We start from the raw sequence: 23,343 nt of genomic DNA, 5'->3' as shown, positions 1-23,343 counted from the left end.
GGTCTTTACTTGCGAAATAAGTAAATAAATATTACTACTTACAGCTTTGCTTTTCCTCCTACCGCTGCAACAACGAGGCCAAAAGCAATGGACTGTGACTTTTGCCATACGTGAGAAGATGCTCGCAAACAGGGAAAGTGCGTGACGGAATGCGAGTGGAGGGGGTATAAACCCGGAGAAGAATGTGCACGTCCGGTGTGGTCTAGTGGCTAGGATACCTGGCTTTCACCCAGGAGGCCCGGGTTCGATTCCCGGTACCGGAATGGAATTTTTTCGGAACAAATGACGACAAGTTTTGACCGTGCGAAATGCTGTTTCACGTCCTCCTCGCATTATAGCTACTGGTTGGTAAACGTCAGCTGACAACAGTCGAGAGAAACGGGCACGCAACGAAATTACTACGAGCAGCGGCATAGAGGGAGAAGAGACGCTGGTCCACTGTTGGATTGCTGCCATAGAAATGTTACATGGCAATACGCAGACCAATTCCCGCGAAGCAATGGGAGAATGTCTGCACCGAGGCCCGTTAGCTCAGTTGGTTAGAGCGTCGTGCTAATAACGCGAAGGTCGTGGGTTCGATCCCCCCACGGGCCACTACGATTTTACTATTTCAAAAAGGCAACGCCGATTTCCCCGCGGAAGTATGGTGACAAAGAAATCGTCACATTGTGTGGCAGCTGATAGGGGACCCGAACGCGACTTGTCGGGACGCGCTAAAACATTTCACTGGTCACAGCACGCTCAACACACAGTTTCTCGTCCGATCACCACAACTGCGCGACGTTGGGCGTTGTCAGTGCTTGGGCGGGTGACCGCCTGCGAATATAGGACACTGTCGACAGTTTCAATTCGTATTTCTCTTTCCTCTTCGGTTTCGGAGCTGCAGCGCTATTCGGTCAAGGGCACTGGCGCCACGTTTTGCCTCTCGGTATGCCAAGTCGCGCCGTGCGGCCACAGTGAAATGAAGGAGCGTGTTGTAAAATTTGCAACAAAGAAAAAAAAATGTACTAGTAATAAAACTGAATTTGTCCGACAGAACATGTAAAATCAGACAATACATGATAACAGGCAGCAGGTATTTACTTGAGGCATAAGTAATGTTGTGCCCGCCTCGCCATACCTCTCTCAGTCGTTTCGCGTGCTTGTCCTTTTGATATAGGCCGATTGGAGAGCGTCAGCTCTCGCGTCAGCTGAGCAAAGTCGAGACAAGTCGAGACTCAAGGGGAATCGACGCACACGCTATAGGGTGGCCTGCAGCGAGTAAGATGGGGAAAGAAACATTAATTTAAGGACGCGTGGCAAAAGTACTCATACGCAAAAGTAAAAGCCTGCTGCGGTGGCCGGGAATCGAACCCGGATCAACTGCTTGGAAGGCAACTATGCTGACCATTACACCACCACCGCACGGTTTCCTTCCACGCCTCGCGAGCCGCGCTGTGTCTGCTTCCCGCCTGTCGGCGGCGGCCGAAGGTGGTCGTAGCTGTAGGCGCGTTACGGGGTAGGCGAGCCCATCCAGGCAGCGTCTCTAGGCACATTTCGCGTCCTTTGGCAAGAGTCGTCGCGTGCGTACTCCGCAAGAGTACTCAGACGATCATTTTTAAGCAGTGCGGTGCAGGATTCAGCGTCTGTAGCATTCTCTCGAGAGGATGCGACGGCGCTGGACGGCAGTCCCACTTTCCCCACAGACGTCTGCCGCGGAAAGCACCAGGAAGCTGTGAACTAGCTGAGCATCGGTGGTTCAGTGGTAGAATGCTCGCCTGCCACGCGGGCGGCCCGGGTTCGATTCCCGGCCGATGCATCGTTTTGTTTTTTCTCCGATAGTGGTGCTGCGTGTCTTTCGCACTCGAACTGCGTGAGCCATGAGAATGAACCGCGGGATTCCGTGTGGAAAGAAGCAATCATGCAGCGCGCACGACTGCTCGTTTGGACTCTTGCGTGCTATTGTACATACTGGCGTCGGCCTAGCATCGCAAGTTGCCTGCCGCGCCGGGAATGCACGTGTAGCAACAGAAAAAATGAGCCACGGAGTGCAGACTCTGTACCACTGGTATTCGGTACTTAGCAAGATTCCAGAAGGTGTGGCGATCGCCTGCCTCGGTAGCGCAGTAGGCAGCGCGTAAGTCTCATAATCTTAAGGTCGTGAGTTCGATCCTCACCCGGGGCATTTAATTTACTATCGTTCACAGCTAAGTCGACGGCTCTGGGGTTGCGAAGGAGCGAAACACTTAGTAGTTTGTTATCGACAAGGCTTCAACGACTCAGCGTGAAAATGTTTACTTCCCGTTATTACTAGTTGCAGTTCTTTTGTAAAATTTTCAAGAAAAAAAGTACTAGTAATAAAACTGAATTTCGTATGATATAACATGTAAAGTCACACAATGTATGACCTGCTATATAATGACAGGCAGCAGGTCTTTACTTGCGAAATAAGTAAATAAATATTACTACTTACAGCTTTGCTTTTCCTCCTACCGCTGCAACAACGAGGCCAAAAGCAATGGACTGTGACTTTTGCCATACGTGAGAAGATGCTCGCAAACAGGGAAAGTGCGTGACGGAATGCGAGTGGAGGGGGTATAAACCCGGAGAAGAATGTGCACGTCCGGTGTGGTCTAGTGGCTAGGATACCTGGCTTTCACCCAGGAGGCCCGGGTTCGATTCCCGGTACCGGAATGGAATTTTTTCGGAACAAATGACGACAAGTTTTGACCGTGCGAAATGCTGTTTCACGTCCTCCTCGCATTATAGCTACTGGTTGGTAAACGTCAGCTGACAACAGTCGAGAGAAACGGGCACGCAACGAAATTACTACGAGCAGCGGCATAGAGGGAGAAGAGACGCTGGTCCACTGTTGGATTGCTGCCATAGAAATGTTACATGGCAATACGCAGACCAATTCCCGCGAAGCAATGGGAGAATGTCTGCACCGAGGCCCGTTAGCTCAGTTGGTTAGAGCGTCGTGCTAATAACGCGAAGGTCGTGGGTTCGATCCCCCCACGGGCCACTACGATTTTACTATTTCAAAAAGGCAACGCCGATTTCCCCGCGGAAGTATGGTGACAAAGAAATCGTCACATTGTGTGGCAGCTGATAGGGGACCCGAACGCGACTTGTCGGGACGCGCTAAAACATTTCACTGGTCACAGCACGCTCAACACACAGTTTCTCGTCCGATCACCACAACTGCGCGACGTTGGGCGTTGTCAGTGCTTGGGCGGGTGACCGCCTGCGAATATAGGACACTGTCGACAGTTTCAATTCGTATTTCTCTTTCCTCTTCGGTTTCGGAGCTGCAGCGCTATTCGGTCAAGGGCACTGGCGCCACGTTTTGCCTCTCGGTATGCCAAGTCGCGCCGTGCGGCCACAGTGAAATGAAGGAGCGTGTTGTAAAATTTGCAACAAAGAAAAAAAAATGTACTAGTAATAAAACTGAATTTGTCCGACAGAACATGTAAAATCAGACAATACATGATAACAGGCAGCAGGTATTTACTTGAGGCATAAGTAATGTTGTGCCCGCCTCGCCATACCTCTCTCAGTCGTTTCGCGTGCTTGTCCTTTTGATATAGGCCGATTGGAGAGCGTCAGCTCTCGCGTCAGCTGAGCAAAGTCGAGACAAGTCGAGACTCAAGGGGAATCGACGCACACGCTATAGGGTGGCCTGCAGCGAGTAAGATGGGGAAAGAAACATTAATTTAAGGACGCGTGGCAAAAGTACTCATACGCAAAAGTAAAAGCCTGCTGCGGTGGCCGGGAATCGAACCCGGATCAACTGCTTGGAAGGCAACTATGCTGACCATTACACCACCACCGCACGGTTTCCTTCCACGCCTCGCGAGCCGCGCTGTGTCTGCTTCCCGCCTGTCGGCGGCGGCCGAAGGTGGTCGTAGCTGTAGGCGCGTTACGGGGTAGGCGAGCCCATCCAGGCAGCGTCTCTAGGCACATTTCGCGTCCTTTGGCAAGAGTCGTCGCGTGCGTACTCCGCAAGAGTACTCAGACGATCATTTTTAAGCAGTGCGGTGCAGGATTCAGCGTCTGTAGCATTCTCTCGAGAGGATGCGACGGCGCTGGACGGCAGTCCCACTTTCCCCACAGACGTCTGCCGCGGAAAGCACCAGGAAGCTGTGAACTAGCTGAGCATCGGTGGTTCAGTGGTAGAATGCTCGCCTGCCACGCGGGCGGCCCGGGTTCGATTCCCGGCCGATCATCGTTTTGTTTTTTCTCCGATAGTGGTGCTGCGTGTCTTTCGCACTCGAACTGCGTGAGCCATGAGAATGAACCGCGGGATTCCGTGTGGAAAGAAGCAATCATGCAGCGCGCACGACTGCTCGTTTGGACTCTTGCGTGCTATTGTACATACTGGCGTCGGCCTAGCATCGCAAGTTGCCTGCCGCGCCGGGAATGCACGTGTAGCAACAGAAAAAATGAGCCACGGAGTGCAGACTCTGTACCACTGGTATTCGGTACTTAGCAAGATTCCAGAAGGTGTGGCGATCGCCTGCCTCGGTAGCGCAGTAGGCAGCGCGTAAGTCTCATAATCTTAAGGTCGTGAGTTCGATCCTCACCCGGGGCATTTAATTTACTATCGTTCACAGCTAAGTCGACGGCTCTGGGGTTGCGAAGGAGCGAAACACTTAGTAGTTTGTTATCGACAAGGCTTCAACGACTCAGCGTGAAAATGTTTACTTCCCGTTATTACTAGTTGCAGTTCTTTTGTAAAATTTTCAAGAAAAAAAGTACTAGTAATAAAACTGAATTTCGTATGATATAACATGTAAAGTCACACAATGTATGACCTGCTATATAATGACAGGCAGCAGGTCTTTACTTGCGAAATAAGTAAATAAATATTACTACTTACAGCTTTGCTTTTCCTCCTACCGCTGCAACAACGAGGCCAAAAGCAATGGACTGTGACTTTTGCCATACGTGAGAAGATGCTCGCAAACAGGGAAAGTGCGTGACGGAATGCGAGTGGAGGGGGTATAAACCCGGAGAAGAATGTGCACGTCCGGTGTGGTCTAGTGGCTAGGATACCTGGCTTTCACCCAGGAGGCCCGGGTTCGATTCCCGGTACCGGAATGGAATTTTTTCGGAACAAATGACGACAAGTTTTGACCGTGCGAAATGCTGTTTCACGTCCTCCTCGCATTATAGCTACTGGTTGGTAAACGTCAGCTGACAACAGTCGAGAGAAACGGGCACGCAACGAAATTACTACGAGCAGCGGCATAGAGGGAGAAGAGACGCTGGTCCACTGTTGGATTGCTGCCATAGAAATGTTACATGGCAATACGCAGACCAATTCCCGCGAAGCAATGGGAGAATGTCTGCACCGAGGCCCGTTAGCTCAGTTGGTTAGAGCGTCGTGCTAATAACGCGAAGGTCGTGGGTTCGATCCCCCCACGGGCCACTACGATTTTACTATTTCAAAAAGGCAACGCCGATTTCCCCGCGGAAGTATGGTGACAAAGAAATCGTCACATTGTGTGGCAGCTGATAGGGGACCCGAACGCGACTTGTCGGGACGCGCTAAAACATTTCACTGGTCACAGCACGCTCAACACACAGTTTCTCGTCCGATCACCACAACTGCGCGACGTTGGGCGTTGTCAGTGCTTGGGCGGGTGACCGCCTGCGAATATAGGACACTGTCGACAGTTTCAATTCGTATTTCTCTTTCCTCTTCGGTTTCGGAGCTGCAGCGCTATTCGGTCAAGGGCACTGGCGCCACGTTTTGCCTCTCGGTATGCCAAGTCGCGCCGTGCGGCCACAGTGAAATGAAGGAGCGTGTTGTAAAATTTGCAACAAAGAAAAAAAAATGTACTAGTAATAAAACTGAATTTGTCCGACAGAACATGTAAAATCAGACAATACATGATAACAGGCAGCAGGTATTTACTTGAGGCATAAGTAATGTTGTGCCCGCCTCGCCATACCTCTCTCAGTCGTTTCGCGTGCTTGTCCTTTTGATATAGGCCGATTGGAGAGCGTCAGCTCTCGCGTCAGCTGAGCAAAGTCGAGACAAGTCGAGACTCAAGGGGAATCGACGCACACGCTATAGGGTGGCCTGCAGCGAGTAAGATGGGGAAAGAAACATTAATTTAAGGACGCGTGGCAAAAGTACTCATACGCAAAAGTAAAAGCCTGCTGCGGTGGCCGGGAATCGAACCCGGATCAACTGCTTGGAAGGCAACTATGCTGACCATTACACCACCACCGCACGGTTTCCTTCCACGCCTCGCGAGCCGCGCTGTGTCTGCTTCCCGCCTGTCGGCGGCGGCCGAAGGTGGTCGTAGCTGTAGGCGCGTTACGGGGTAGGCGAGCCCATCCAGGCAGCGTCTCTAGGCACATTTCGCGTCCTTTGGCAAGAGTCGTCGCGTGCGTACTCCGCAAGAGTACTCAGACGATCATTTTTAAGCAGTGCGGTGCAGGATTCAGCGTCTGTAGCATTCTCTCGAGAGGATGCGACGGCGCTGGACGGCAGTCCCACTTTCCCCACAGACGTCTGCCGCGGAAAGCACCAGGAAGCTGTGAACTAGCTGAGCATCGGTGGTTCAGTGGTAGAATGCTCGCCTGCCACGCGGGCGGCCCGGGTTCGATTCCCGGCCGATGCATCGTTTTGTTTTTTCTCCGATAGTGGTGCTGCGTGTCTTTCGCACTCGAACTGCGTGAGCCATGAGAATGAACCGCGGGATTCCGTGTGGAAAGAAGCAATCATGCAGCGCGCACGACTGCTCGTTTGGACTCTTGCGTGCTATTGTACATACTGGCGTCGGCCTAGCATCGCAAGTTGCCTGCCGCGCCGGGAATGCACGTGTAGCAACAGAGAAAATGAGCCACGGAGTGCAGACTCTGTACCACTGGTATTCGGTACTTAGCAAGATTCCAGAAGGTGTGGCGATCGCCTGCCTCGGTAGCGCAGTAGGCAGCGCGTAAGTCTCATAATCTTAAGGTCGTGAGTTCGATCCTCACCCGGGGCATTTAATTTACTATCGTTCACAGCTAAGTCGACGGCTCTGGGGTTGCGAAGGAGCGAAACACTTAGTAGTTTGTTATCGACAAGGCTTCAACGACTCAGCGTGAAAATGTTTACTTCCCGTTATTACTAGTTGCAGTTCTTTTGTAAAATTTTCAAGAAAAAAAGTACTAGTAATAAAACTGAATTTCGTATGATATAACATGTAAAGTCACACAATGTATGACCTGCTATATAATGACAGGCAGCAGGTCTTTACTTGCGAAATAAGTAAATAAATATTACTACTTACAGCTTTGCTTTTCCTCCTACCGCTGCAACAACGAGGCCAAAAGCAATGGACTGTGACTTTTGCCATACGTGAGAAGATGCTCGCAAACAGGGAAAGTGCGTGACGGAATGCGAGTGGAGGGGGTATAAACCCGGAGAAGAATGTGCACGTCCGGTGTGGTCTAGTGGCTAGGATACCTGGCTTTCACCCAGGAGGCCCGGGTTCGATTCCCGGTACCGGAATGGAATTTTTTCGGAACAAATGACGACAAGTTTTGACCGTGCGAAATGCTGTTTCACGTCCTCCTCGCATTATAGCTACTGGTTGGTAAACGTCAGCTGACAACAGTCGAGAGAAACGGGCACGCAACGAAATTACTACGAGCAGCGGCATAGAGGGAGAAGAGACGCTGGTCCACTGTTGGATTGCTGCCATAGAAATGTTACATGGCAATACGCAGACCAATTCCCGCGAAGCAATGGGAGAATGTCTGCACCGAGGCCCGTTAGCTCAGTTGGTTAGAGCGTCGTGCTAATAACGCGAAGGTCGTGGGTTCGATCCCCCCACGGGCCACTACGATTTTACTATTTCAAAAAGGCAACGCCGATTTCCCCGCGGAAGTATGGTGACAAAGAAATCGTCACATTGTGTGGCAGCTGATAGGGGACCCGAACGCGACTTGTCGGGACGCGCTAAAACATTTCACTGGTCACAGCACGCTCAACACACAGTTTCTCGTCCGATCACCACAACTGCGCGACGTTGGGCGTTGTCAGTGCTTGGGCGGGTGACCGCCTGCGAATATAGGACACTGTCGACAGTTTCAATTCGTATTTCTCTTTCCTCTTCGGTTTCGGAGCTGCAGCGCTATTCGGTCAAGGGCACTGGCGCCACGTTTTGCCTCTCGGTATGCCAAGTCGCGCCGTGCGGCCACAGTGAAATGAAGGAGCGTGTTGTAAAATTTGCAACAAAGAAAAAAAAATGTACTAGTAATAAAACTGAATTTGTCCGACAGAACATGTAAAATCAGACAATACATGATAACAGGCAGCAGGTATTTACTTGAGGCATAAGTAATGTTGTGCCCGCCTCGCCATACCTCTCTCAGTCGTTTCGCGTGCTTGTCCTTTTGATATAGGCCGATTGGAGAGCGTCAGCTCTCGCGTCAGCTGAGCAAAGTCGAGACAAGTCGAGACTCAAGGGGAATCGACGCACACGCTATAGGGTGGCCTGCAGCGAGTAAGATGGGGAAAGAAACATTAATTTAAGGACGCGTGGCAAAAGTACTCATACGCAAAAGTAAAAGCCTGCTGCGGTGGCCGGGAATCGAACCCGGATCAACTGCTTGGAAGGCAACTATGCTGACCATTACACCACCACCGCACGGTTTCCTTCCACGCCTCGCGAGCCGCGCTGTGTCTGCTTCCCGCCTGTCGGCGGCGGCCGAAGGTGGTCGTAGCTGTAGGCGCGTTACGGGGTAGGCGAGCCCATCCAGGCAGCGTCTCTAGGCACATTTCGCGTCCTTTGGCAAGAGTCGTCGCGTGCGTACTCCGCAAGAGTACTCAGACGATCATTTTTAAGCAGTGCGGTGCAGGATTCAGCGTCTGTAGCATTCTCTCGAGAGGATGCGACGGCGCTGGACGGCAGTCCCACTTTCCCCACAGACGTCTGCCGCGGAAAGCACCAGGAAGCTGTGAACTAGCTGAGCATCGGTGGTTCAGTGGTAGAATGCTCGCCTGCCACGCGGGCGGCCCGGGTTCGATTCCCGGCCGATGCATCGTTTTGTTTTTTCTCCGATAGTGGTGCTGCGTGTCTTTCGCACTCGAACTGCGTGAGCCATGAGAATGAACCGCGGGATTCCGTGTGGAAAGAAGCAATCATGCAGCGCGCACGACTGCTCGTTTGGACTCTTGCGTGCTATTGTACATACTGGCGTCGGCCTAGCATCGCAAGTTGCCTGCCGCGCCGGGAATGCACGTGTAGCAACAGAAAAAATGAGCCACGGAGTGCAGACTCTGTACCACTGGTATTCGGTACTTAGCAAGATTCCAGAAGGTGTGGCGATCGCCTGCCTCGGTAGCGCAGTAGGCAGCGCGTAAGTCTCATAATCTTAAGGTCGTGAGTTCGATCCTCACCCGGGGCATTTAATTTACTATCGTTCACAGCTAAGTCGACGGCTCTGGGGTTGCGAAGGAGCGAAACACTTAGTAGTTTGTTATCGACAAGGCTTCAACGACTCAGCGTGAAAATGTTTACTTCCCGTTATTACTAGTTGCAGTTCTTTTGTAAAATTTTCAAGAAAAAAAGTACTAGTAATAAAACTGAATTTCGTATGATATAACATGTAAAGTCACACAATGTATGACCTGCTATATAATGACAGGCAGCAGGTCTTTACTTGCGAAATAAGTAAATAAATATTACTACTTACAGCTTTGCTTTTCCTCCTACCGCTGCAACAACGAGGCCAAAAGCAATGGACTGTGACTTTTGCCATACGTGAGAAGATGCTCGCAAACAGGGAAAGTGCGTGACGGAATGCGAGTGGAGGGGGTATAAACCCGGAGAAGAATGTGCACGTCCGGTGTGGTCTAGTGGCTAGGATACCTGGCTTTCACCCAGGAGGCCCGGGTTCGATTCCCGGTACCGGAATGGAATTTTTTCGGAACAAATGACGACAAGTTTTGACCGTGCGAAATGCTGTTTCACGTCCTCCTCGCATTATAGCTACTGGTTGGTAAACGTCAGCTGACAACAGTCGAGAGAAACGGGCACGCAACGAAATTACTACGAGCAGCGGCATAGAGGGAGAAGAGACGCTGGTCCACTGTTGGATTGCTGCCATAGAAATGTTACATGGCAATACGCAGACCAATTCCCGCGAAGCAATGGGAGAATGTCTGCACCGAGGCCCGTTAGCTCAGTTGGTTAGAGCGTCGTGCTAATAACGCGAAGGTCGTGGGTTCGATCCCCCCACGGGCCACTACGATTTTACTATTTCAAAAAGGCAACGCCGATTTCCCCGCGGAAGTATGGTGACAAAGAAATCGTCACATTGTGTGGCAGCTGATAGGGGACCCGAACGCGACTTGTCGGGACGCGCTAAAACATTTCACTGGTCACAGCACGCTCAACACACAGTTTCTCGTCCGATCACCACAACTGCGCGACGTTGGGCGTTGTCAGTGCTTGGGCGGGTGACCGCCTGCGAATATAGGACACTGTCGACAGTTTCAATTCGTATTTCTCTTTCCTCTTCGGTTTCGGAGCTGCAGCGCTATTCGGTCAAGGGCACTGGCGCCACGTTTTGCCTCTCGGTATGCCAAGTCGCGCCGTGCGGCCACAGTGAAATGAAGGAGCGTGTTGTAAAATTTGCAACAAAGAAAAAAAAATGTACTAGTAATAAAACTGAATTTGTCCGACAGAACATGTAAAATCAGACAATACATGATAACAGGCAGCAGGTATTTACTTGAGGCATAAGTAATGTTGTGCCCGCCTCGCCATACCTCTCTCAGTCGTTTCGCGTGCTTGTCCTTTTGATATAGGCCGATTGGAGAGCGTCAGCTCTCGCGTCAGCTGAGCAAAGTCGAGACAAGTCGAGACTCAAGGGGAATCGACGCACACGCTATAGGGTGGCCTGCAGCGAGTAAGATGGGGAAAGAAACATTAATTTAAGGACGCGTGGCAAAAGTACTCATACGCAAAAGTAAAAGCCTGCTGCGGTGGCCGGGAATCGAACCCGGATCAACTGCTTGGAAGGCAACTATGCTGACCATTACACCACCACCGCACGGTTTCCTTCCACGCCTCGCAAGCCGCGCTGTGTCTGCTTCCCGCCTGTCGGCGGCGGCCGAAGGTGGTCGTAGCTGTAGGCGCGTTACGGGGTAGGCGAGCCCATCCAGGCAGCGTCTCTAGGCACATTTCGCGTCCTTTGGCCAGAGTCGTCGCGTGCGTACTCCGCAAGAGTACTCAGACGATCATTTTTAAGCAGTGCGGTGCAGGATTCAGCGTCTGTAGCATTCTCTCGAGAGGATGCGACGGCGCTGGACGGCAGTCCCACTTTCCCCACAGACGTCTGCCGCGGAAAGCACCAGGAAGCTGTGAACTAGCTGAGCATCGGTGGTTCAGTGGTAGAATGCTCGCCTGCCACGCGGGCGGCCCGGGTTCGATTCCCGGCCGATGCATCGTTTTGTTTTTTCTCCGATAGTGGTGCTGCGTGTCTTTCGCACTCGAACTGCGTGAGCCATGAGAATGAACCGCGGGATTCCGTGTGGAAAGAAGCAATCATGCAGCGCGCACGACTGCTCGTTTGGACTCTTGCGTGCTATTGTACATACTGGCGTCGGCCTAGCATCGCAAGTTGCCTGCCGCGCCGGGAATGCACGTGTAGCAACAGAAAAAATGAGCCACGGAGTGCAGACTCTGTACCACTGGTATTCGGTACTTAGCAAGATTCCAGAAGGTGTGGCGATCGCCTGCCTCGGTAGCGCAGTAGGCAGCGCGTAAGTCTCATAATCTTAAGGTCGTGAGTTCGATCCTCACCCGGGGCATTTAATTTACTATCGTTCACAGCTAAGTCGACGGCTCTGGGGTTGCGAAGGAGCGAAACACTTAGTAGTTTGTTATCGACAAGGCTTCAACGACTCAGCGTGAAAATGTTTACTTCCCGTTATTACTAGTTGCAGTTCTTTTGTAAAATTTTCAAGAAAAAAAGTACTAGTAATAAAACTGAATTTCGTATGATATAACATGTAAAGTCACACAATGTATGACCTGCTATATAATGACAGGCAGCAGGTCTTTACTTGCGAAATAAGTAAATAAATATTACTACTTACAGCTTTGCTTTTCCTCCTACCGCTGCAACAACGAGGCCAAAAGCAATGGACTGTGACTTTTGCCATACGTGAGAAGATGCTCGCAAACAGGGAAAGTGCGTGACGGAATGCGAGTGGAGGGGGTATAAACCCGGAGAAGAATGTGCACGTCCGGTGTGGTCTAGTGGCTAGGATACCTGGCTTTCACCCAGGAGGCCCGGGTTCGATTCCCGGTACCGGAATGGAATTTTTTCGGAACAAATGACGACAAGTTTTGACCGTGCGAAATGCTGTTTCACGTCCTCCTCGCATTATAGCTACTGGTTGGTAAACGTCAGCTGACAACAGTCGAGAGAAACGGGCACGCAACGAAATTACTACGAGCAGCGGCATAGAGGGAGAAGAGACGCTGGTCCACTGTTGGATTGCTGCCATAGAAATGTTACATGGCAATACGCAGACCAATTCCCGCGAAGCAATGGGAGAATGTCTGCACCGAGGCCCGTTAGCTCAGTTGGTTAGAGCGTCGTGCTAATAACGCGAAGGTCGTGGGTTCGATCCCCCCACGGGCCACTACGATTTTACTATTTCAAAAAGGCAACGCCGATTTCCCCGCGGAAGTATGGTGACAAAGAAATCGTCACATTGTGTGGCAGCTGATAGGGGACCCGAACGCGACTTGTCGGGACGCGCTAAAACATTTCACTGGTCACAGCACGCTCAACACACAGTTTCTCGTCCGATCACCACAACTGCGCGACGTTGGGCGTTGTCAGTGCTTGGGCGGGTGACCGCCTGCGAATATAGGACACTGTCGACAGTTTCAATTCGTATTTCTCTTTCCTCTTCGGTTTCGGAGCTGCAGCGCTATTCGGTCAAGGGCACTGGCGCCACGTTTTGCCTCTCGGTATGCCAAGTCGCGCCGTGCGGCCACAGTGAAATGAAGGAGCGTGTTGTAAAATTTGCAACAAAGAAAAAAAAATGTACTAGTAATAAAACTGAATTTGTCCGACAGAACATGTAAAATCAGACAATACATGATAACAGGCAGCAGGTATTTACTTGAGGCATAAGTAATGTTGTGCCCGCCTCGCCATACCTCTCTCAGTCGTTTCGCGTGCTTGTCCTTTTGATATAGGCCGATTGGAGAGCGTCAGCTCTCGCGTCAGCTGAGCAAAGTCGAGACAAGTCGAGACTCAAGGGGAATCGACGCACACGCTATAGGGTGGCCTGCAGCGAGTAAGATGGGGAAAGAAACATTAATTTAAGGACGCGTGGCAAAAGTACTCATACGCAAAAGTAAAAGCCTGCTGCGGTGGCCGGGAATCGAACCCGGATCAACTGCTTGGAAGGCAACTATGCTGACCATTACACCACCACCGCACGGTTTCCTTCCACGCCTCGCAAGCCGCGCTGTGTCTGCTTCCCGCCTGTCGGCGGCGGCCGAAGGTGGTCGTAGCTGTAGGCGCGTTACGGGGTAGGCGAGCCCATCCAGGCAGCGTCTCTAGGCACATTTCGCGTCCTTTGGCCAGAGTCGTCGCGTGCGTACTCCGCAAGAGTACTCAGACGATCATTTTTAAGCAGTGCGGTGCAGGATTCAGCGTCTGTAGCATTCTCTCGAGAGGATGCGACGGCGCTGGACGGCAGTCCCACTTTCCCCACAGACGTCTGCCGCGGAAAGCACCAGGAAGCTGTGAACTAGCTGAGCATCGGTGGTTCAGTGGTAGAATGCTCGCCTGCCACGCGGGCGGCCCGGGTTCGATTCCCGGCCGATGCATCGTTTTGTTTTTTCTCCGATAGTGGTGCTGCGTGTCTTTCGCACTCGAACTGCGTGAGCCATGAGAATGAACCGCGGGATTCCGTGTGGAAAGAAGCAATCATGCAGCGCGCACGACTGCTCGTTTGGACTCTTGCGTGCTATTGTACATACTGGCGTCGGCCTAGCATCGCAAGTTGCCTGCCGCGCCGGGAATGCACGTGTAGCAACAGAAAAAATGAGCCACGGAGTGCAGACTCTGTACCACTGGTATTCGGTACTTAGCAAGATTCCAGAAGGTGTGGCGATCGCCTGCCTCGGTAGCGCAGTAGGCAGCGCGTAAGTCTCATAATCTTAAGGTCGTGAGTTCGATCCTCACCCGGGGCATTTAATTTACTATCGTTCACAGCTAAGTCGACGGCTCTGGGGTTGCGAAGGAGCGAAACACTTAGTAGTTTGTTATCGACAAGGCTTCAACGACTCAGCGTGAAAATGTTTACTTCCCGTTATTACTAGTTGCAGTTCTTTTGTAAAATTTTCAAGAAAAAAAGTACTAGTAATAAAACTGAATTTCGTATGATATAACATGTAAAGTCACACAATGTATGACCTGCTATATAATGACAGGCAGCAGGTCTTTACTTGCGAAATAAGTAAATAAATATTACTACTTACAGCTTTGCTTTTCCTCCTACCGCTGCAACAACGAGGCCAAAAGCAATGGACTGTGACTTTTGCCATACGTGAGAAGATGCTCGCAAACAGGGAAAGTGCGTGACGGAATGCGAGTGGAGGGGGTATAAACCCGGAGAAGAATGTGCACGTCCGGTGTGGTCTAGTGGCTAGGATACCTGGCTTTCACCCAGGAGGCCCGGGTTCGATTCCCGGTACCGGAATGGAATTTTTTCGGAACAAATGACGACAAGTTTTGACCGTGCGAAATGCTGTTTCACGTCCTCCTCGCATTATAGCTACTGGTTGGTAAACGTCAGCTGACAACAGTCGAGAGAAACGGGCACGCAACGAAATTACTACGAGCAGCGGCATAGAGGGAGAAGAGACGCTGGTCCACTGTTGGATTGCTGCCATAGAAATGTTACATGGCAATACGCAGACCAATTCCCGCGAAGCAATGGGAGAATGTCTGCACCGAGGCCCGTTAGCTCAGTTGGTTAGAGCGTCGTGCTAATAACGCGAAGGTCGTGGGTTCGATCCCCCCACGGGCCACTACGATTTTACTATTTCAAAAAGGCAACGCCGATTTCCCCGCGGAAGTATGGTGACAAAGAAATCGTCACATTGTGTGGCAGCTGATAGGGGACCCGAACGCGACTTGTCGGGACGCGCTAAAACATTTCACTGGTCACAGCACGCTCAACACACAGTTTCTCGTCCGATCACCACAACTGCGCGACGTTGGGCGTTGTCAGTGCTTGGGCGGGTGACCGCCTGCGAATATAGGACACTGTCGACAGTTTCAATTCGTATTTCTCTTTCCTCTTCGGTTTCGGAGCTGCAGCGCTATTCGGTCAAGGGCACTGGCGCCACGTTTTGCCTCTCGGTATGCCAAGTCGCGCCGTGCGGCCACAGTGAAATGAAGGAGCGTGTTGTAAAATTTGCAACAAAGAAAAAAAAATGTACTAGTAATAAAACTGAATTTGTCCGACAGAACATGTAAAATCAGACAATACATGATAACAGGCAGCAGGTATTTACTTGAGGCATAAGTAATGTTGTGCCCGCCTCGCCATACCTCTCTCAGTCGTTTCGCGTGCTTGTCCTTTTGATATAGGCCGATTGGAGAGCGTCAGCTCTCGCGTCAGCTGAGCAAAGTCGAGACAAGTCGAGACTCAAGGGGAATCGACGCACACGCTATAGGGTGGCCTGCAGCGAGTAAGATGGGGAAAGAAACATTAATTTAAGGACGCGTGGCAAAAGTACTCATACGCAAAAGTAAAAGCCTGCTGCGGTGGCCGGGAATCGAACCCGGATCAACTGCTTGGAAGGCAACTATGCTGACCATTACACCACCACCGCACGGTTTCCTTCCACGCCTCGCGAGCCGCGCTGTGTCTGCTTCCCGCCTGTCGGCGGCGGCCGAAGGTGGTCGTAGCTGTAGGCGCGTTACGGGGTAGGCGAGCCCATCCAGGCAGCGTCTCTAGGCACATTTCGCGTCCTTTGGCAAGAGTCGTCGCGTGCGTACTCCGCAAGAGTACTCAGACGATCATTTTTAAGCAGTGCGGTGCAGGATTCAGCGTCTGTAGCATTCTCTCGAGAGGATGCGACGGCGCTGGACGGCAGTCCCACTTTCCCCACAGACGTCTGCCGCGGAAAGCACCAGGAAGCTGTGAACTAGCTCAGCATCGGTGGTTCAGTGGTAGAATGCTCGCCTGCCACGCGGGCGGCCCGGGTTCGATTCCCGGCCGATGCATCGTTTTGTTTTTTCTCCGATAGTGGTGCTGCGTGTCTTTCGCACTCGAACTGCGTGAGCCATGAGAATGAACCGCGGGATTCCGTGTGGAAAGAAGCAATCATGCAGCGCGCACGACTGCTCGTTTGGACTCTTGCGTGCTATTGTACATACTGGCGTCGGCCTAGCATCGCAAGTTGCCTGCCGCGCCGGGAATGCACGTGTAGCAACAGAAAAAATGAGCCACGGAGTGCAGACTCTGTACCACTGGTATTCGGTACTTAGCAAGATTCCAGAAGGTGTGGCGATCGCCTGCCTCGGTAGCGCAGTAGGCAGCGCGTAAGTCTCATAATCTTAAGGTCGTGAGTTCGATCCTCACCCGGGGCATTTAATTTACTATCGTTCACAGCTAAGTCGACGGCTCTGGGGTTGCGAAGGAGCGAAACACTTAGTAGTTTGTTATCGACAAGGCTTCAACGACTCAGCGTGAAAATGTTTACTTCCCGTTATTACTAGTTGCAGTTCTTTTGTAAAATTTTCAAGAAAAAAAGTACTAGTAATAAAACTGAATTTCGTATGATATAACATGTAAAGTCACACAATGTATGACCTGCTATATAATGACAGGCAGCAGGTCTTTACTTGCGAAATAAGTAAATAAATATTACTACTTACAGCTTTGCTTTTCCTCCTACCGCTGCAACAACGAGGCCAAAAGCAATGGACTGTGACTTTTGCCATACGTGAGAAGATGCTCGCAAACAGGGAAAGTGCGTGACGGAATGCGAGTGGAGGGGGTATAAACCCGGAGAAGAATGTGCACGTCCGGTGTGGTCTAGTGGCTAGGATACCTGGCTTTCACCCAGGAGGCCCGGGTTCGATTCCCGGTACCGGAATGGAATTTTTTCGGAACAAATGACGACAAGTTTTGACCGTGCGAAATGCTGTTTCACGTCCTCCTCGCATTATAGCTACTGGTTGGTAAACGTCAGCTGACAACAGTCGAGAGAAACGGGCACGCAACGAAATTACTACGAGCAGCGGCATAGAGGGAGAAGAGACGCTGGTCCACTGTTGGATTGCTGCCATAGAAATGTTACATGGCAATACGCAGACCAATTCCCGCGAAGCAATGGGAGAATGTCTGCACCGAGGCCCGTTAGCTCAGTTGGTTAGAGCGTCGTGCTAATAACGCGAAGGTCGTGGGTTCGATCCCCCCACGGGCCACTACGATTTTACTATTTCAAAAAGGCAACGCCGATTTCCCCGCGGAAGTATGGTGACAAAGAAATCGTCACATTGTGTGGCAGCTGATAGGGGACCCGAACGCGACTTGTCGGGACGCGCTAAAACATTTCACTGGTCACAGCACGCTCAACACACAGTTTCTCGTCCGATCACCACAACTGCGCGACGTTGGGCGTTGTCAGTGCTTGGGCGGGTGACCGCCTGCGAATATAGGACACTGTCGACAGTTTCAATTCGTATTTCTCTTTCCTCTTCGGTTTCGGAGCTGCAGCGCTATTCGGTCAAGGGCACTGGCGCCACGTTTTGCCTCTCGGTATGCCAAGTCGCGCCGTGCGGCCACAGTGAAATGAAGGAGCGTGTTGTAAAATTTGCAACAAAGAAAAAAAAATGTACTAGTAATAAAACTGAATTTGTCCGACAGAACATGTAAAATCAGACAATACATGATAACAGGCAGCAGGTATTTACTTGAGGCATAAGTAATGTTGTGCCCGCCTCGCCATACCTCTCTCAGTCGTTTCGCGTGCTTGTCCTTTTGATATAGGCCGATTGGAGAGCGTCAGCTCTCGCGTCAGCTGAGCAAAGTCGAGACAAGTCGAGACTCAAGGGGAATCGACGCACACGCTATAGGGTGGCCTGCAGCGAGTAAGATGGGGAAAGAAACATTAATTTAAGGACGCGTGGCAAAAGTACTCATACGCAAAAGTAAAAGCCTGCTGCGGTGGCCGGGAATCGAACCCGGATCAACTGCTTGGAAGGCAACTATGCTGACCATTACACCACCACCGCACGGTTTCCTTCCACGCCTCGCGAGCCGCGCTGTGTCTGCTTCCCGCCTGTCGGCGGCGGCCGAAGGTGGTCGTAGCTGTAGGCGCGTTACGGGGTAGGCGAGCCCATCCAGGCAGCGTCTCTAGGCACATTTCGCGTCCTTTGGCAAGAGTCGTCGCGTGCGTACTCCGCAAGAGTACTCAGACGATCATTTTTAAGCAGTGCGGTGCAGGATTCAGCGTCTGTAGCATTCTCTCGAGAGGATGCGACGGCGCTGGACGGCAGTCCCACTTTCCCCACAGACGTCTGCCGCGGAAAGCACCAGGAAGCTGTGAACTAGCTGAGCATCGGTGGTTCAGTGGTAGAATGCTCGCCTGCCACGCGGGCGGCCCGGGTTCGATTCCCGGCCGATGCATCGTTTTGTTTTTTCTCCGATAGTGGTGCTGCGTGTCTTTCGCACTCGAACTGCGTGAGCCATGAGAATGAACCGCGGGATTCCGTGTGGAAAGAAGCAATCATGCAGCGCGCACGACTGCTCGTTTGGACTCTTGCGTGCTATTGTACATACTGGCGTCGGCCTAGCATCGCAAGTTGCCTGCCGCGCCGGGAATGCACGTGTAGCAACAGAAAAAATGAGCCACGGAGTGCAGACTCTGTACCACTGGTATTCGGTACTTAGCAAGATTCCAGAAGGTGTGGCGATCGCCTGCCTCGGTAGCGCAGTAGGCAGCGCGTAAGTCTCATAATCTTAAGGTCGTGAGTTCGATCCTCACCCGGGGCATTTAATTTACTATCGTTCACAGCTAAGTCGACGGCTCTGGGGTTGCGAAGGAGCGAAACACTTAGTAGTTTGTTATCGACAAGGCTTCAACGACTCAGCGTGAAAATGTTTACTTCCCGTTATTACTAGTTGCAGTTCTTTTGTAAAATTTTCAAGAAAAAAAGTACTAGTAATAAAACTGAATTTCGTATGATATAACATGTAAAGTCACACAATGTATGACCTGCTATATAATGACAGGCAGCAGGTCTTTACTTGCGAAATAAGTAAATAAATATTACTACTTACAGCTTTGCTTTTCCTCCTACCGCTGCAACAACGAGGCCAAAAGCAATGGACTGTGACTTTTGCCATACGTGAGAAGATGCTCGCAAACAGGGAAAGTGCGTGACGGAATGCGAGTGGAGGGGGTATAAACCCGGAGAAGAATGTGCACGTCCGGTGTGGTCTAGTGGCTAGGATACCTGGCTTTCACCCAGGAGGCCCGGGTTCGATTCCCGGTACCGGAATGGAATTTTTTCGGAACAAATGACGACAAGTTTTGACCGTGCGAAATGCTGTTTCACGTCCTCCTCGCATTATAGCTACTGGTTGGTAAACGTCAGCTGACAACAGTCGAGAGAAACGGGCACGCAACGAAATTACTACGAGCAGCGGCATAGAGGGAGAAGAGACGCTGGTCCACTGTTGGATTGCTGCCATAGAAATGTTACATGGCAATACGCAGACCAATTCCCGCGAAGCAATGGGAGAATGTCTGCACCGAGGCCCGTTAGCTCAGTTGGTTAGAGCGTCGTGCTAATAACGCGAAGGTCGTGGGTTCGATCCCCCCACGGGCCACTACGATTTTACTATTTCAAAAAGGCAACGCCGATTTCCCCGCGGAAGTATGGTGACAAAGAAATCGTCACATTGTGTGGCAGCTGATAGGGGACCCGAACGCGACTTGTCGGGACGCGCTAAAACATTTCACTGGTCACAGCACGCTCAACACACAGTTTCTCGTCCGATCACCACAACTGCGCGACGTTGGGCGTTGTCAGTGCTTGGGCGGGTGACCGCCTGCGAATATAGGACACTGTCGACAGTTTCAATTCGTATTTCTCTTTCCTCTTCGGTTTCGGAGCTGCAGCGCTATTCGGTCAAGGGCACTGGCGCCACGTTTTGCCTCTCGGTATGCCAAGTCGCGCCGTGCGGCCACAGTGAAATGAAGGAGCGTGTTGTAAAATTTGCAACAAAGAAAAAAAATGTACTAGTAATAAAACTGAATTTGTCCGACAGAACATGTAAAATCAGACAATACATGATAACAGGCAGCAGGTATTTACTTGAGGCATAAGTAATGTTGTGCCCGCCTCGCCATACCTCTCTCAGTCGTTTCGCGTGCTTGTCCTTTTGATATAGGCCGATTGGAGAGCGTCAGCTCTCGCGTCAGCTGAGCAAAGTCGAGACAAGTCGAGACTCAAGGGGAATCGACGCACACGCTATAGGGTGGCCTGCAGCGAGTAAGATGGGGAAAGAAACATTAATTTAAGGACGCGTGGCAAAAGTACTCATACGCAAAAGTAAAAGCCTGCTGCGGTGGCCGGGAATCGAACCCGGATCAACTGCTTGGAAGGCAACTATGCTGACCATTACACCACCACCGCACGGTTTCCTTCCACGCCTCGCGAGCCGCGCTGTGTCTGCTTCCCGCCTGTCGGCGGCGGCCGAAGGTGGTCGTAGCTGTAGGCGCGTTACGGGGTAGGCGAGCCCATCCAGGCAGCGTCTCTAGGCACATTTCGCGTCCTTTGGCAAGAGTCGTCGCGTGCGTACTCCGCAAGAGTACTCAGACGATCATTTTTAAGCAGTGCGGTGCAGGATTCAGCGTCTGTAGCATTCTCTCGAGAGGATGCGACGGCGCTGGACGGCAGTCCCACTTTCCCCACAGACGTCTGCCGCGGAAAGCACCAGGAAGCTGTGAACTAGCTGAGCATCGGTGGTTCAGTGGTAGAATGCTCGCCTGCCACGCGGGCGGCCCGGGTTCGATTCCCGGCCGATGCATCGTTTTGTTTTTTCTCCGATAGTGGTGCTGCGTGTCTTTCGCACTCGAACTGCGTGAGCCATGAGAATGAACCGCGGGATTCCGTGTGGAAAGAAGCAATCATGCAGCGCGCACGACTGCTCGTTTGGACTCTTGCGTGCTATTGTACATACTGGCGTCGGCCTAGCATCGCAAGTTGCCTGCCGCGCCGGGAATGCACGTGTAGCAACAGAAAAAATGAGCCACGGAGTGCAGACTCTGTACCACTGGTATTCGGTACTTAGCAAGATTCCAGAAGGTGTGGCGATCGCCTGCCTCGGTAGCGCAGTAGGCAGCGCGTAAGTCTCATAATCTTAAGGTCGTGAGTTCGATCCTCACCCGGGGCATTTAATTTACTATCGTTCACAGCTAAGTCGACGGCTCTGGGGTTGCGAAGGAGCGAAACACTTAGTAGTTTGTTATCGACAAGGCTTCAACGACTCAGCGTGAAAATGTTTACTTCCCGTTATTACTAGTTGCAGTTCTTTTGTAAAATTTTCAAGAAAAAAAGTACTAGTAATAAAACTGAATTTCGTATGATATAACATGTAAAGTCACACAATGTATGACCTGCTATATAATGACAGGCAGCAGGTCTTTACTTGCGAAATAAGTAAATAAATATTACTACTTACAGCTTTGCTTTTCCTCCTACCGCTGCAACAACGAGGCCAAAAGCAATGGACTGTGACTTTTGCCATACGTGAGAAGATGCTCGCAAACAGGGAAAGTGCGTGACGGAATGCGAGTGGAGGGGGTATAAACCCGGAGAAGAATGTGCACGTCCGGTGTGGTCTAGTGGCTAGGATACCTGGCTTTCACCCAGGAGGCCCGGGTTCGATTCCCGGTACCGGAATGGAATTTTTTCGGAACAAATGACGACAAGTTTTGACCGTGCGAAATGCTGTTTCACGTCCTCCTCGCATTATAGCTACTGGTTGGTAAACGTCAGCTGACAACAGTCGAGAGAAACGGGCACGCAACGAAATTACTACGAGCAGCGGCATAGAGGGAGAAGAGACGCTGGTCCACTGTTGGATTGCTGCCATAGAAATGTTACATGGCAATACGCAGACCAATTCCCGCGAAGCAATGGGAGAATGTCTGCACCGAGGCCCGTTAGCTCAGTTGGTTAGAGCGTCGTGCTAATAACGCGAAGGTCGTGGGTTCGATCCCCCCACGGGCCACTACGATTTTACTATTTCAAAAAGGCAACGCCGATTTCCCCGCGGAAGTATGGTGACAAAGAAATCGTCACATTGTGTGGCAGCTGATAGGGGACCCGAACGCGACTTGTCGGGACGCGCTAAAACATTTCACTGGTCACAGCACGCTCAACACACAGTTTCTCGTCCGATCACCACAACTGCGCGACGTTGGGCGTTGTCAGTGCTTGGGCGGGTGACCGCCTGCGAATATAGGACACTGTCGACAGTTTCAATTCGTATTTCTCTTTCCTCTTCGGTTTCGGAGCTGCAGCGCTATTCGGTCAAGGGCACTGGCGCCACGTTTTGCCTCTCGGTATGCCAAGTCGCGCCGTGCGGCCACAGTGAAATGAAGGAGCGTGTTGTAAAATTTGCAACAAAGAAAAAAAAATGTACTAGTAATAAAACTGAATTTGTCCGACAGAACATGTAAAATCAGACAATACATGATAACAGGCAGCAGGTATTTACTTGAGGCATAAGTAATGTTGTGCCCGCCTCGCCATACCTCTCTCAGTCGTTTCGCGTGCTTGTCCTTTTGATATAGGCCGATTGGAGAGCGTCAGCTCTCGCGTCAGCTGAGCAAAGTCGAGACAAGTCGAGACTCAAGGGGAATCGACGCACACGCTATAGGGTGGCCTGCAGCGAGTAAGATGGGGAAAGAAACATTAATTTAAGGACGCATGGCAAAAGTACTCATACGCAAAAGTAAAAGCCTGCTGCGGTGGCCGGGAATCGAACCCGGATCAACTGCTTGGAAGGCAACTATGCTGACCATTACACCACCACCGCACGGTTTCCTTCCACGCCTCGCGAGCCGCGCTGTGTCTGCTTCCCGCCTGTCGGCGGCGGCCGAAGGTGGTCGTAGCTGTAGGCGCGTTACGGGGTAGGCGAGCCCATCCAGGCAGCGTCTCTAGGCACATTTCGCGTCCTTTGGCAAGAGTCGTCGCGTGCGTACTCCGCAAGAGTACTCAGACGATCATTTTTAAGCAGTGCGGTGCAGGATTCAGCGTCTGTAGCATTCTCTCGAGAGGATGCGACGG

The 23,343-nt window shown here is 51.5% G+C and overlaps 48 non-coding genes across 48 annotated transcripts; 38 read left to right on the top strand and 10 right to left on the bottom strand.

Moving 5' to 3' along the window:
- Positions 1-191: 191 nt before the first annotated feature.
- On the top strand, positions 192-263 carry Trnae-uuc (transfer RNA glutamic acid (anticodon UUC)). Its single transcript has one exon. It is a non-coding gene; the product is annotated as a tRNA-Glu (tRNA).
- A 257-nt stretch (positions 264-520) lies between these two features.
- On the top strand, positions 521-594 carry Trnai-aau (transfer RNA isoleucine (anticodon AAU)). The gene has a single exon. It is a non-coding gene; the product is annotated as a tRNA-Ile (tRNA).
- A 738-nt stretch (positions 595-1,332) lies between these two features.
- Trnag-ucc (transfer RNA glycine (anticodon UCC)) lies at positions 1,333-1,404 on the bottom strand. The gene has a single exon. It is a non-coding gene; the product is annotated as a tRNA-Gly (tRNA).
- Positions 1,405-1,727: 323 nt separating this feature from the next.
- Positions 1,728-1,798, top strand: Trnag-gcc (transfer RNA glycine (anticodon GCC)). The gene has a single exon. It is a non-coding gene; the product is annotated as a tRNA-Gly (tRNA).
- Positions 1,799-2,091: 293 nt separating this feature from the next.
- Trnam-cau (transfer RNA methionine (anticodon CAU)) lies at positions 2,092-2,164 on the top strand. The gene has a single exon. It is a non-coding gene; the product is annotated as a tRNA-Met (tRNA).
- Positions 2,165-2,601: 437 nt separating this feature from the next.
- Positions 2,602-2,673, top strand: Trnae-uuc (transfer RNA glutamic acid (anticodon UUC)). Its single transcript has one exon. It is a non-coding gene; the product is annotated as a tRNA-Glu (tRNA).
- A 257-nt stretch (positions 2,674-2,930) lies between these two features.
- Trnai-aau (transfer RNA isoleucine (anticodon AAU)) lies at positions 2,931-3,004 on the top strand. Its single transcript has one exon. It is a non-coding gene; the product is annotated as a tRNA-Ile (tRNA).
- A 738-nt stretch (positions 3,005-3,742) lies between these two features.
- Trnag-ucc (transfer RNA glycine (anticodon UCC)) lies at positions 3,743-3,814 on the bottom strand. Its single transcript has one exon. It is a non-coding gene; the product is annotated as a tRNA-Gly (tRNA).
- Positions 3,815-4,134: 320 nt separating this feature from the next.
- Positions 4,135-4,208, top strand: Trnag-gcc (transfer RNA glycine (anticodon GCC)). The gene has a single exon. It is a non-coding gene; the product is annotated as a tRNA-Gly (tRNA).
- A 292-nt stretch (positions 4,209-4,500) lies between these two features.
- On the top strand, positions 4,501-4,573 carry Trnam-cau (transfer RNA methionine (anticodon CAU)). Its single transcript has one exon. It is a non-coding gene; the product is annotated as a tRNA-Met (tRNA).
- A 437-nt stretch (positions 4,574-5,010) lies between these two features.
- On the top strand, positions 5,011-5,082 carry Trnae-uuc (transfer RNA glutamic acid (anticodon UUC)). Its single transcript has one exon. It is a non-coding gene; the product is annotated as a tRNA-Glu (tRNA).
- A 257-nt stretch (positions 5,083-5,339) lies between these two features.
- Trnai-aau (transfer RNA isoleucine (anticodon AAU)) lies at positions 5,340-5,413 on the top strand. The gene has a single exon. It is a non-coding gene; the product is annotated as a tRNA-Ile (tRNA).
- A 738-nt stretch (positions 5,414-6,151) lies between these two features.
- Positions 6,152-6,223, bottom strand: Trnag-ucc (transfer RNA glycine (anticodon UCC)). The gene has a single exon. It is a non-coding gene; the product is annotated as a tRNA-Gly (tRNA).
- A 323-nt stretch (positions 6,224-6,546) lies between these two features.
- Trnag-gcc (transfer RNA glycine (anticodon GCC)) lies at positions 6,547-6,617 on the top strand. The gene has a single exon. It is a non-coding gene; the product is annotated as a tRNA-Gly (tRNA).
- Positions 6,618-6,910: 293 nt separating this feature from the next.
- Trnam-cau (transfer RNA methionine (anticodon CAU)) lies at positions 6,911-6,983 on the top strand. Its single transcript has one exon. It is a non-coding gene; the product is annotated as a tRNA-Met (tRNA).
- Positions 6,984-7,420: 437 nt separating this feature from the next.
- Trnae-uuc (transfer RNA glutamic acid (anticodon UUC)) lies at positions 7,421-7,492 on the top strand. Its single transcript has one exon. It is a non-coding gene; the product is annotated as a tRNA-Glu (tRNA).
- Positions 7,493-7,749: 257 nt separating this feature from the next.
- On the top strand, positions 7,750-7,823 carry Trnai-aau (transfer RNA isoleucine (anticodon AAU)). Its single transcript has one exon. It is a non-coding gene; the product is annotated as a tRNA-Ile (tRNA).
- Positions 7,824-8,561: 738 nt separating this feature from the next.
- On the bottom strand, positions 8,562-8,633 carry Trnag-ucc (transfer RNA glycine (anticodon UCC)). Its single transcript has one exon. It is a non-coding gene; the product is annotated as a tRNA-Gly (tRNA).
- Positions 8,634-8,956: 323 nt separating this feature from the next.
- On the top strand, positions 8,957-9,027 carry Trnag-gcc (transfer RNA glycine (anticodon GCC)). Its single transcript has one exon. It is a non-coding gene; the product is annotated as a tRNA-Gly (tRNA).
- A 293-nt stretch (positions 9,028-9,320) lies between these two features.
- Positions 9,321-9,393, top strand: Trnam-cau (transfer RNA methionine (anticodon CAU)). Its single transcript has one exon. It is a non-coding gene; the product is annotated as a tRNA-Met (tRNA).
- Positions 9,394-9,830: 437 nt separating this feature from the next.
- Trnae-uuc (transfer RNA glutamic acid (anticodon UUC)) lies at positions 9,831-9,902 on the top strand. The gene has a single exon. It is a non-coding gene; the product is annotated as a tRNA-Glu (tRNA).
- A 257-nt stretch (positions 9,903-10,159) lies between these two features.
- Positions 10,160-10,233, top strand: Trnai-aau (transfer RNA isoleucine (anticodon AAU)). The gene has a single exon. It is a non-coding gene; the product is annotated as a tRNA-Ile (tRNA).
- Positions 10,234-10,971: 738 nt separating this feature from the next.
- On the bottom strand, positions 10,972-11,043 carry Trnag-ucc (transfer RNA glycine (anticodon UCC)). The gene has a single exon. It is a non-coding gene; the product is annotated as a tRNA-Gly (tRNA).
- Positions 11,044-11,366: 323 nt separating this feature from the next.
- Trnag-gcc (transfer RNA glycine (anticodon GCC)) lies at positions 11,367-11,437 on the top strand. Its single transcript has one exon. It is a non-coding gene; the product is annotated as a tRNA-Gly (tRNA).
- A 293-nt stretch (positions 11,438-11,730) lies between these two features.
- On the top strand, positions 11,731-11,803 carry Trnam-cau (transfer RNA methionine (anticodon CAU)). Its single transcript has one exon. It is a non-coding gene; the product is annotated as a tRNA-Met (tRNA).
- Positions 11,804-12,240: 437 nt separating this feature from the next.
- On the top strand, positions 12,241-12,312 carry Trnae-uuc (transfer RNA glutamic acid (anticodon UUC)). Its single transcript has one exon. It is a non-coding gene; the product is annotated as a tRNA-Glu (tRNA).
- A 257-nt stretch (positions 12,313-12,569) lies between these two features.
- On the top strand, positions 12,570-12,643 carry Trnai-aau (transfer RNA isoleucine (anticodon AAU)). The gene has a single exon. It is a non-coding gene; the product is annotated as a tRNA-Ile (tRNA).
- A 738-nt stretch (positions 12,644-13,381) lies between these two features.
- Trnag-ucc (transfer RNA glycine (anticodon UCC)) lies at positions 13,382-13,453 on the bottom strand. Its single transcript has one exon. It is a non-coding gene; the product is annotated as a tRNA-Gly (tRNA).
- A 323-nt stretch (positions 13,454-13,776) lies between these two features.
- On the top strand, positions 13,777-13,847 carry Trnag-gcc (transfer RNA glycine (anticodon GCC)). Its single transcript has one exon. It is a non-coding gene; the product is annotated as a tRNA-Gly (tRNA).
- A 293-nt stretch (positions 13,848-14,140) lies between these two features.
- Positions 14,141-14,213, top strand: Trnam-cau (transfer RNA methionine (anticodon CAU)). Its single transcript has one exon. It is a non-coding gene; the product is annotated as a tRNA-Met (tRNA).
- A 437-nt stretch (positions 14,214-14,650) lies between these two features.
- Trnae-uuc (transfer RNA glutamic acid (anticodon UUC)) lies at positions 14,651-14,722 on the top strand. Its single transcript has one exon. It is a non-coding gene; the product is annotated as a tRNA-Glu (tRNA).
- A 257-nt stretch (positions 14,723-14,979) lies between these two features.
- On the top strand, positions 14,980-15,053 carry Trnai-aau (transfer RNA isoleucine (anticodon AAU)). The gene has a single exon. It is a non-coding gene; the product is annotated as a tRNA-Ile (tRNA).
- A 738-nt stretch (positions 15,054-15,791) lies between these two features.
- On the bottom strand, positions 15,792-15,863 carry Trnag-ucc (transfer RNA glycine (anticodon UCC)). The gene has a single exon. It is a non-coding gene; the product is annotated as a tRNA-Gly (tRNA).
- A 323-nt stretch (positions 15,864-16,186) lies between these two features.
- On the top strand, positions 16,187-16,257 carry Trnag-gcc (transfer RNA glycine (anticodon GCC)). Its single transcript has one exon. It is a non-coding gene; the product is annotated as a tRNA-Gly (tRNA).
- A 293-nt stretch (positions 16,258-16,550) lies between these two features.
- On the top strand, positions 16,551-16,623 carry Trnam-cau (transfer RNA methionine (anticodon CAU)). The gene has a single exon. It is a non-coding gene; the product is annotated as a tRNA-Met (tRNA).
- Positions 16,624-17,060: 437 nt separating this feature from the next.
- On the top strand, positions 17,061-17,132 carry Trnae-uuc (transfer RNA glutamic acid (anticodon UUC)). The gene has a single exon. It is a non-coding gene; the product is annotated as a tRNA-Glu (tRNA).
- A 257-nt stretch (positions 17,133-17,389) lies between these two features.
- On the top strand, positions 17,390-17,463 carry Trnai-aau (transfer RNA isoleucine (anticodon AAU)). Its single transcript has one exon. It is a non-coding gene; the product is annotated as a tRNA-Ile (tRNA).
- Positions 17,464-18,201: 738 nt separating this feature from the next.
- On the bottom strand, positions 18,202-18,273 carry Trnag-ucc (transfer RNA glycine (anticodon UCC)). The gene has a single exon. It is a non-coding gene; the product is annotated as a tRNA-Gly (tRNA).
- A 323-nt stretch (positions 18,274-18,596) lies between these two features.
- On the top strand, positions 18,597-18,667 carry Trnag-gcc (transfer RNA glycine (anticodon GCC)). The gene has a single exon. It is a non-coding gene; the product is annotated as a tRNA-Gly (tRNA).
- A 293-nt stretch (positions 18,668-18,960) lies between these two features.
- Trnam-cau (transfer RNA methionine (anticodon CAU)) lies at positions 18,961-19,033 on the top strand. Its single transcript has one exon. It is a non-coding gene; the product is annotated as a tRNA-Met (tRNA).
- Positions 19,034-19,470: 437 nt separating this feature from the next.
- On the top strand, positions 19,471-19,542 carry Trnae-uuc (transfer RNA glutamic acid (anticodon UUC)). The gene has a single exon. It is a non-coding gene; the product is annotated as a tRNA-Glu (tRNA).
- A 257-nt stretch (positions 19,543-19,799) lies between these two features.
- Trnai-aau (transfer RNA isoleucine (anticodon AAU)) lies at positions 19,800-19,873 on the top strand. The gene has a single exon. It is a non-coding gene; the product is annotated as a tRNA-Ile (tRNA).
- Positions 19,874-20,610: 737 nt separating this feature from the next.
- Trnag-ucc (transfer RNA glycine (anticodon UCC)) lies at positions 20,611-20,682 on the bottom strand. Its single transcript has one exon. It is a non-coding gene; the product is annotated as a tRNA-Gly (tRNA).
- A 323-nt stretch (positions 20,683-21,005) lies between these two features.
- On the top strand, positions 21,006-21,076 carry Trnag-gcc (transfer RNA glycine (anticodon GCC)). Its single transcript has one exon. It is a non-coding gene; the product is annotated as a tRNA-Gly (tRNA).
- A 293-nt stretch (positions 21,077-21,369) lies between these two features.
- Positions 21,370-21,442, top strand: Trnam-cau (transfer RNA methionine (anticodon CAU)). The gene has a single exon. It is a non-coding gene; the product is annotated as a tRNA-Met (tRNA).
- Positions 21,443-21,879: 437 nt separating this feature from the next.
- On the top strand, positions 21,880-21,951 carry Trnae-uuc (transfer RNA glutamic acid (anticodon UUC)). The gene has a single exon. It is a non-coding gene; the product is annotated as a tRNA-Glu (tRNA).
- Positions 21,952-22,208: 257 nt separating this feature from the next.
- On the top strand, positions 22,209-22,282 carry Trnai-aau (transfer RNA isoleucine (anticodon AAU)). Its single transcript has one exon. It is a non-coding gene; the product is annotated as a tRNA-Ile (tRNA).
- A 738-nt stretch (positions 22,283-23,020) lies between these two features.
- Trnag-ucc (transfer RNA glycine (anticodon UCC)) lies at positions 23,021-23,092 on the bottom strand. Its single transcript has one exon. It is a non-coding gene; the product is annotated as a tRNA-Gly (tRNA).
- Positions 23,093-23,343: the final 251 nt, after the last annotated feature.

The sequence above is a fragment of the Schistocerca cancellata genome, unplaced genomic scaffold (assembly GCF_023864275.1).
Source record: "Schistocerca cancellata isolate TAMUIC-IGC-003103 unplaced genomic scaffold, iqSchCanc2.1 HiC_scaffold_318, whole genome shotgun sequence".
In the NCBI taxonomy this organism is placed as follows: Eukaryota; Metazoa; Arthropoda; class Insecta; order Orthoptera; family Acrididae; genus Schistocerca; species Schistocerca cancellata.
Note: the sequence above shows the minus strand (reverse complement) of the source record. Positions and strands in the feature narration are given on the sequence as shown.